This window comes from Aptenodytes patagonicus, chromosome 17 (genome assembly GCF_965638725.1).
Source record: "Aptenodytes patagonicus chromosome 17, bAptPat1.pri.cur, whole genome shotgun sequence".
Lineage (NCBI taxonomy): Eukaryota > Metazoa > Chordata > Aves > Sphenisciformes > Spheniscidae > Aptenodytes > Aptenodytes patagonicus.
In genome coordinates, this window is record NC_134965.1 from 13432571 (window position 1) to 13440946 (window position 8376).

Genomic DNA, 8376 nt, shown 5'->3' on the forward strand with positions numbered 1-8376 from the left:
ACACAGCACCTCCGCTCCAGCACTCATAAGGATGGTAAATCTCTTTCTAAGCTTCAAGTGTTGAGTTTAATAGCTTTAGTTTGTACTTTAGTCACTGCTAACTGTTGCTAGCTCTGACTTTTACTGGGAGCTGACCCCCGAAACACCTGTGATGCACAACAGGGCCCTTTCCTAGCTAAAAGGATGAGGAGATCAGAAGCAGGTGAGGCACACAGCAGCAAGGGCCAACAGCCCCACACTATCACCAGGTCCCCACAGCACTCAGACTTTGCCCTGGCAATGCTCAAAGCCAAGGGACTTGAGTACTCCCAGGCACACACCCCTCCCTCAGCAGCTTCTGGGTAACAGCTGGCATTAAACACACTTTTACAAGCAGCAGCATGCCTGAGCTGCAGAGGTGGTTTACCCTCAGACACACTCGAGGGGCCAACAACAGCACAGCAGGTACAGCTATAGGCACCAGGAACACATCCAGCTCAAGCTGAACTTGGTAATTACATTTTACTTAACTTTCTGATACATCAGGAACATAAGAAAAATAATGAACCATCACTGAAAAAACATGGGATTTTGGTGAGCAAAAGTTTGGAGGTTTATTTTAACTTGTGTTCTGGCTTTGATGCCTTCTGATTACACTCAAGTCATTCTCGGGTTTTTCTGCAGTCAGAAGCGCCAAAAAATCTGTTCAGCAGAAACTCACTATAGTAACAGGATGCTGCATTAGGTGGATGTTTGACTGAACTCCATGACAATGCTAATGTTTTAAATAAACTTTACAGTTCTCTCCCAATAACCTGATTTCAGGGTTGGCATTTAAAAAAAGAAACCACAAGACTATTAAAACCCAATGATGTGGAAGATTGATATGATCCGCCATAGCTCTAAGTACCTGGGGAAGAGAAGCTTTTTTAAAGTTTTTCAATTATTATATGTAAATGCAAAGATTGAACAGCACAGCACTTGCATTTGCTCCTGGTTAATTTCCCTCCTATTAAAACTTCAGTATATTCACTTCTGGTCAAACTGAAGCAGCAGCCTGTTGCATACAGATATTTAAAGCAATCTGTACATTTAATTTTTTAAAGTCATCAAAAATTTTAAGATAGGTTTTTGGGGTTTTTGCACAAAACATTAGTTATAAGTCCTTTGAAACACTGCAGTTAATACAAGGTTAGCTAATATTGCTTGTGAGCATGATGCAAAGGTGCATAGCAGATTTGCAGATCCCTTGTTAGCTGATGTTTCAGACACAGCTGAAGAGGGGATGTCAAGTGGGCAGCAATGAAAGGACTGAGCACCAAGTTCACAGCATACATACACCCACACTTACTAGAGTCAGACCTCCTCATGCACAAGTATAGAATGCTCACTCGCTCCCCAAGAATTGGGCCTTTACACACGCTACTTATTTCCTCATGCTTTAATGGGAAAATTTACTGAAAGTAATGCCAAGTCAGGCATCGTTATACAGGTAAAAACATCTTTTTCTGAACCTGTTGGCCATTGAAACACTAAAAGGAAAGGATTCTTCCTGTTCTGCAAACAGATATTCAGACATCAATTTTTTGGTAGGGGAAGGAGTGAATTTGAGAAATTCCTGACAGTTTCTCATTTAAAGCAGTGGAGAAATTGTAATATACACACTCTACTGCATCAAGCAGTTTCATTTCACTTCAGCAGGTGCTGGTAATTTTATTCACAGCTAGCAATATAGATTTGCCTTTGTCTCCAGTCTCTCAACAAGATAGGAGAAGTGGTGGTGGGGCACAAGAGAATGATGCATTTTTTTAAAATGCTGTGTTTAAAAAGGTGACAAGTATTTCCTCAGTCTGTTGCTTGGATTTTTCCATTATGAATCACTGCAGCTTAGATAAATGAGGTCACTGGGTTTGAAATGCCAGGCTTCATTATCTCTCCACACTCAAGCAGTTCGACTGGCTCCTGTGTCAGTAATTGGTTCACCTGATATTAATAACAAGCTCCCTGCCTGTAGAAACAATCTATTCATACAATGCTAATGGGAGAAAGAAGAAGAGAAATGAAAACTATGTGGGTAAACAAATTACAAGGTTATGCTGTTGTTGCCTGTCAAGTACCGAAAGGCCATTTACCAAGGATTTGGAGAAGACAGCTCAAGAAACTTTGTTTCTGATATAAGGGAGTACAAGAATTGCCCTAAGTTTTAGTGGCCATGAGTAGCTGCTTGCTATTATTTTGGTGAAAAAAACTTTTTCTGAATATTCTCATGTGAATATTTTAGAGTAATTATCTATTGCAAGATGATAAACAAATAGAGGTTTGCTTTTGGGAAAGAAGCAAAGCCAGAGCACTGAGCAATGAATGATAAACAGTTGGACTCGATCTTAAAAGGTCTTTTCCAACCTAAGTGATTCTATAAACGCCAATTACAGGAAAAATACTCAGAGGAATGCCTCTGCTATGAAAAAAGTAAAAAGCCTTTGCAGCTATCAGCCTAGATAGCTGAAAGGTGGAAAAAGTTTTTTGAGTGAAGTTAACTCAATTCCTGCCCTCCCCCCTGATACTGTCAGATTGCTTTTTGCATAGCCTTCAGGGAAAAAAAAAATTGATCGGTGTCCTTTTTCGGTTCTCTTGAAGCCAGCAGAAAGCTCATGAAAGGAATTTCTGCAACAATGACATTTAAGAGCATTCAACATTGGATTAGCCCTACTCTCCTCGGAATCAATGGGAGTCCCAATGCTAACTTGGGTACAGAGAAAAGTTAAGCCAAAATGAAGCTTCAAATCTTTCAAAAAGCTGCTGTGGATGAGCAGGAGCCAATATCTTTCAAATGAAGTGTTGAGTTGCTTTGTATTCTCTGTTTAAAGACATAGTCACCATGAGAGCCATTTGCACTAAGCAGAATCATCTCACTGAAGATGAATGCTTCTCTTGCATACATTAATGCTTCAATTTTCTATCAGAAAACTGATCCAGACTCTTTCCATACACACACACCCCCCAGTTACGTTAAAGAATTACAGCCTCACACCCATTAGCACTAGGCAAGCACACAGAGATGAGGGCATGAACCTATATATGACAGCACTGGTGCCAAGAGAAATTTATCACATCCTAAGACCCCTTAATGAGCTCAAACTCAACTGTGCAGATTCCCACTGTTCTCAATGGAAAGGAGTCATTTGCACAATTATAATGCACAAATGGGACTGATGACTACAAAACCACTGGGGCACAGACAGCTTTTTTTCCATATACATGTGCATACAAGGTGCTCAAGATAATGAACCTTGACTGGACCTGCAGCTACAGCTGTTATACAAGTAATAGTGCATTCCCAAATAGTCTCAACTGCCTGTTGTCACAGCTAACAATGCTACTTCAGAGATTTGAAAGGAATACATACAACAGTATGATAAAGTTGTCCCCCCTCCCCACTCCAGCTACTTAAAGCAATTAGTCTGGCAGTATTTGCATTGTACCTACTGCAACATGGAATATCTCAAGTCAGCACTTTGCAAACATTTCAGCCTTAAGATTAAATACTCAGTAAAAATCTGGTGTGTTAGAGACTGTATCAGAATGTAGTTTCCTATAATTTTGGGAGCTTGCTGAAACATCAATTTATCCCTTAAGGTTCAACACAAAAATTTGGGATGGAATCCAAGGCTGGTGGCTTAATCACTAAGTAAAATACTATCCCTGCAGCTTGCCACTCCACTTGGTAAAAGGGTCTTGGATTTTTCACCTGAAAAAATAGAAAAAAAGCAAGCCTCACAAACTACTTACACTTTAAGAAAAGTAAGAGAAAAAAAATTATTTCTGTATGTTGCAACTTACTGAAGTGAATAGCAACACCAGATGAAAAAATACATTTTCTGATGTAGCTCAGGCAGACATACAGAAATGCTTGAAATGGTTAACCTACCTAAATGCCAAACTCCTAATATGAAATGATTCTCTAAAGGATTTTACGCAGGCCTAGTTTTCTCAGATTAATTTTGCAAATGCTGAACAGTAAGTGGATAAATTCCTACAACAGAGCAGACCACTGTCAGTATTCGGTGTGTCCCAGCTCTGCAAGCCCAGCCTCACACAAGATCAGCTTGTTTCTCTTAGAGAAAGCATCAGAAGAGAGATGCAAAATGTGACCAGTGCTGCCTCAGGACTGGACCCTGCTTACCAGCCCAAATCCCAGGTTTCCATTCATCAGGCCTCCAGAAGTGTGAACACCTCTCCACCTGCCCTCATCAGGATGCACCTTCCCCAGTTGGTGAGCAGCAGGTACTGCCCTGTCCTGCAGCCCCACCACCCACTTGACCAAAGGCTAGCAGTGATTAGCCCAGCTGAAATGGTATTTTAAACCCTCACATCAGGCAGACAAGCAATCCCAGGAAAAATGTGGTTTCCCCCCTACGGCATCCACAAGATGCATTATTTCTGTCTTCTGTCAGCCATTTTGAAATCCAGAAGCCTGTTTCTCTCTACACTCCCATGGCTGAGCTTGAGTTATCGTTTTCTACACTCCTCTGGGGCCACAGTGTCCTGACTCACACTACAATATGGTTTCCTATTCTATCCTACTGACTGTGCTTCCCAGAAGTTAATCGCCTCCCTTCACTATACATCACTTCCTTCATAACAGATAGATTTTCTTGGCAATGATGGCTAACAGCCTAATCTCCACAATTAATTTGGTTCAGAAAACTGATGACCTGCCATCCGTGACACAATGCAGAGGGTGCAAAAACCAACAGCTCACATACTAGCTTTTCAAATGAAAAGCTGCTGTCTGATCTGGTTACTTTAAAACTGGTGTTCACATCCTCTTCTGAACTGGTGCTCCTTTGTGATGACAGTATTTTTCTGTCAGGTGTGATCACTGTCTTCCATTGAAGCACCACTCCAGTGGGGTCAGATGTCTGCAGCAGCAGCTCCACCTCAGATCCTGACACATCTCACCATAGAAAGCAAAGTCACATTCAAGGTATGGTTTCCGAGATTATCGGTGCTGCCAGGTTGGTAGCTCTAATGGACATAGAGAGTATAACTGAGATAATAATTGAGCATAATAGAGGGCATTAATGTAACTTATCTCTTACTAGTTTTCCATTCTGTAAGATAAGGGTATAAGGAGAGAGAGAAAAGTCAAGAAAGCAAACTGCATGGAATTAGCAGGAAAAGCTGAATAAGCACAGACAACATAGTATCAAAAGAATGCAAAGAGCAAAGGAGAAAAATCCAAGATGAGTGCTGACCAGAGCACAGGCTGGACCTGTGAGCAGAGACCTTGCCTCTCATTCAATTCCCACCCTGCATGAGCAAGCTGAGGTCCATCAAAGGAGCACTTGACTCCAGCACCATCCTCTCCTCCATACCTGCAGCTTGCTTAGGTCAAAAAAGGAAAGCAGTGCATTATTAGCTGATGCTACTAATGGCATTCCTGCCTCTAGCTACAGCATGACCTTCACGTGTATTTACTGTAGTGTCTCAGTTCCTGACTTTGTAACAAACACAAAGCCATGAGTAAGATTTCCCTGGGGAGAAAAAAAATCTATAACTACCTGAATTATCTTAGAAATCAGACAGACTTGTGAATAAGGATGACCTGATGCATGGGACCTGGTTTACCCAAGATGCAGGTAGACAACTGCAGTGGGAATGCAGAAGATATTTGTTAGCACAAGGAGCTAGAGAACAAGTCTGGCAACATGTTTGATGCTAGTTAGCTCTGCATGAGCAGAGTGCAGCTGCACGTTACAGAAGCTGTTTATGTGACAGAGGAAGGGATGTTAAAACAGCAGGAGATGGAATAAAACTGGAGGAAAACTGCTCCGAGCCTGAGCCTCAGTACCATCAGGACTGCGCAACATGCTGTACATCTCAAGAGGGGCCCATCCAGTGCCCTCAGCTTCAGGCTTCTGGCAACAGGAGGTGTGCAAGATACCATCTAAGTCAACTGCTGTCAGTCTATATTGTTCCTGTGTTAAAAAGTAATCACTCTTGCCTGCATCCTGGATATGGTGGGGTTTTTTTCCCTGAAAACCTCCTCATCTGCACAATAGCTGGACAGAACACCAACATCTAGTCCTTCTGAGCCTGCACCTAAAATAAATATCATACTGTGGATTACATCAGGTCTGGCTCTCTACAATCACTTAACATTCATTCTTAGTTTTGGGTCAAGGATTATTCAAAGCTGCATTTCAAATTCAACTCAAAGCTATAACACTTAACACCATCCGTACACAGATAGAGGAGACAAGACAAAGCAAAAAGAATGAGACTTCTGGTCTTTATTCTATTAATTCCTAACAGTACTGCTGAATTAGGAGTGTGTGCCACATAGCTATGAACTCCAGCAAGGAACAACCTAACTGGAGTGAAATTGTTCTAACAGCCTAGTTTCTGCTAGAGTGCCAAAATCACTAAGGTCACACAACACTGGATGGCTTTACTGGAATTTTTCCTCATCTAAAACTTGGATAATTCCATACTTCCTCATCTCACAAGTCAGCAAAGTCTCTGGTGTCAATATCAGCAGGGCCACAACATTGATTCTCAGGGTCCAGACGCCCCAGGGGAACCGGGAAGACAGTCAAGGATGTTTGCATCTCACCACCTAAAGGTCCATACTGCAGACAGAGCAACATACTTTCTTGTTCACCATAATTTGCAAGAAGAAACCTGCTATAGATATGAATAACACATGATCTGATTCAAATTCATTTAGAGATACATACTCTTGTATTGATCTAACACCTACCAGCTACATGATTAAAAACAGATTTTAGGATTTTTTTTTTTTAAACTCACAATACCAGCAGCTACTGTTGAAGAGATGTTGCTGGCAAAGTTAATGAAAGCCCTAAGGTACCCTTAGTTCAAGCACACTCTTCTTTACTGTTTCAAGGCATATACAGCAATTCATGGAAAGGAACAGAGCTCCAAAGTGGTACTAAATATAGCAATAGCCCTGTAGATATTACAAGCAGGTACTTTATGAGTCAGTGTAAGTGATGTCTTATCTTTTTAGATGTCCATCTACTGCCTAATGTATAAATATACTGCCTCTTGGGTCTTTTGTTCCTTTCAGGATAATGTTTACCCTTCAGTGGAATGACATGCTCCGCTGGTAGAAGCACTTCAGCTACATGGATGCTACATAATTGTTTCCTTTTATTCACGGTCACAATAATAATACAAGAGGTATTTATATAAAACACAGATAGTAAGTTGCTTGACTCCTAATTGGAGCTCTGTATTGTATATCCATGGCTCAGCAGAAATTCAGCCAGACCCTATTTATATCATCTGTAGTGTTTAAAATGGTAAATCTTTCTGGCTAGAAAGACTAAAGAAGGTGCTGCAACTGCAAATGGCTGAAAAACAGGATGGTGTTTCAGCCATTATTCAGGCATCTCCCACTGTTTCCAGACAGTTTTCACGTAGAGAATTCATTCAACTAGAGCAACAAGGAAAATTGCTTTAGAGAGCACCAGTTACTATCTTACAAAAACATTGACTATGTTTGCATTACCTTCTGGAGATATTACATCTGAAACCATACCAGTGATCTGTTCTGAGAGAAGTAGATGACCTGCACACCAGTCAGACCAGGTGGTGGGCAAGTGCAGGAAGTCCCTTCAGAAAAAAAACCCAAGCTTTTCACAATGACTAGAACCAGTGGGGGAAGCCAAATACCCCACTCCTCCACAAAAAAAAAGAAACTAGCAAGGCTGAAACTAGAGCAAATGTCTACAGAGAAAAAAATGCTAGTATTAAATTCACAGAACTGGTAGAAACCACCTTCTGTTTTAACTGTGTTCCTTCATGCTCTTCATTTATGTCAGAAAAAATGATAAAAGTCAAAGCACTCTTAGAAGTAACTGCTGATGCCCCATCTCTGCTTGAGCTTACCCATGTTTTGTTGGGAGCCATTGTTGATACCAGCACGGAGCATTATTATGAACCTCTTCAGTATCTCCTGAAGTGACACAAAAATCTACCCTCAAAATTAACCCCAAATGATCCTCACAAGAACTGGGGAGCATTCCTTGATTCTGGGCTGCCCTATCGTCTACCCGCTGTTTGCGCAGATAATACTCAAAGGCTTCTTCCTCTCTGAATCTTCAAAAGGAGACTGTATCAAACGAAAGGATGGACCACTAACATCTCTTCACTCTGGTGTCAGAGTCCACAGTAGAGAAATGAGTAAGAATGACATCAAACATGGAAAGAGGAAATTTTCTTACTTTCTCCAGAAAGCTACGTGAGACTCTCTAGGCACAGACATCCATGCATCTAAAGAAAACTTGAAGCTTGATAAGAAAATCAAGATGGGAACATCAGAAAAAAGTTCAATAAGTTTCTCCACGTGTCAACCATCATGGCCAA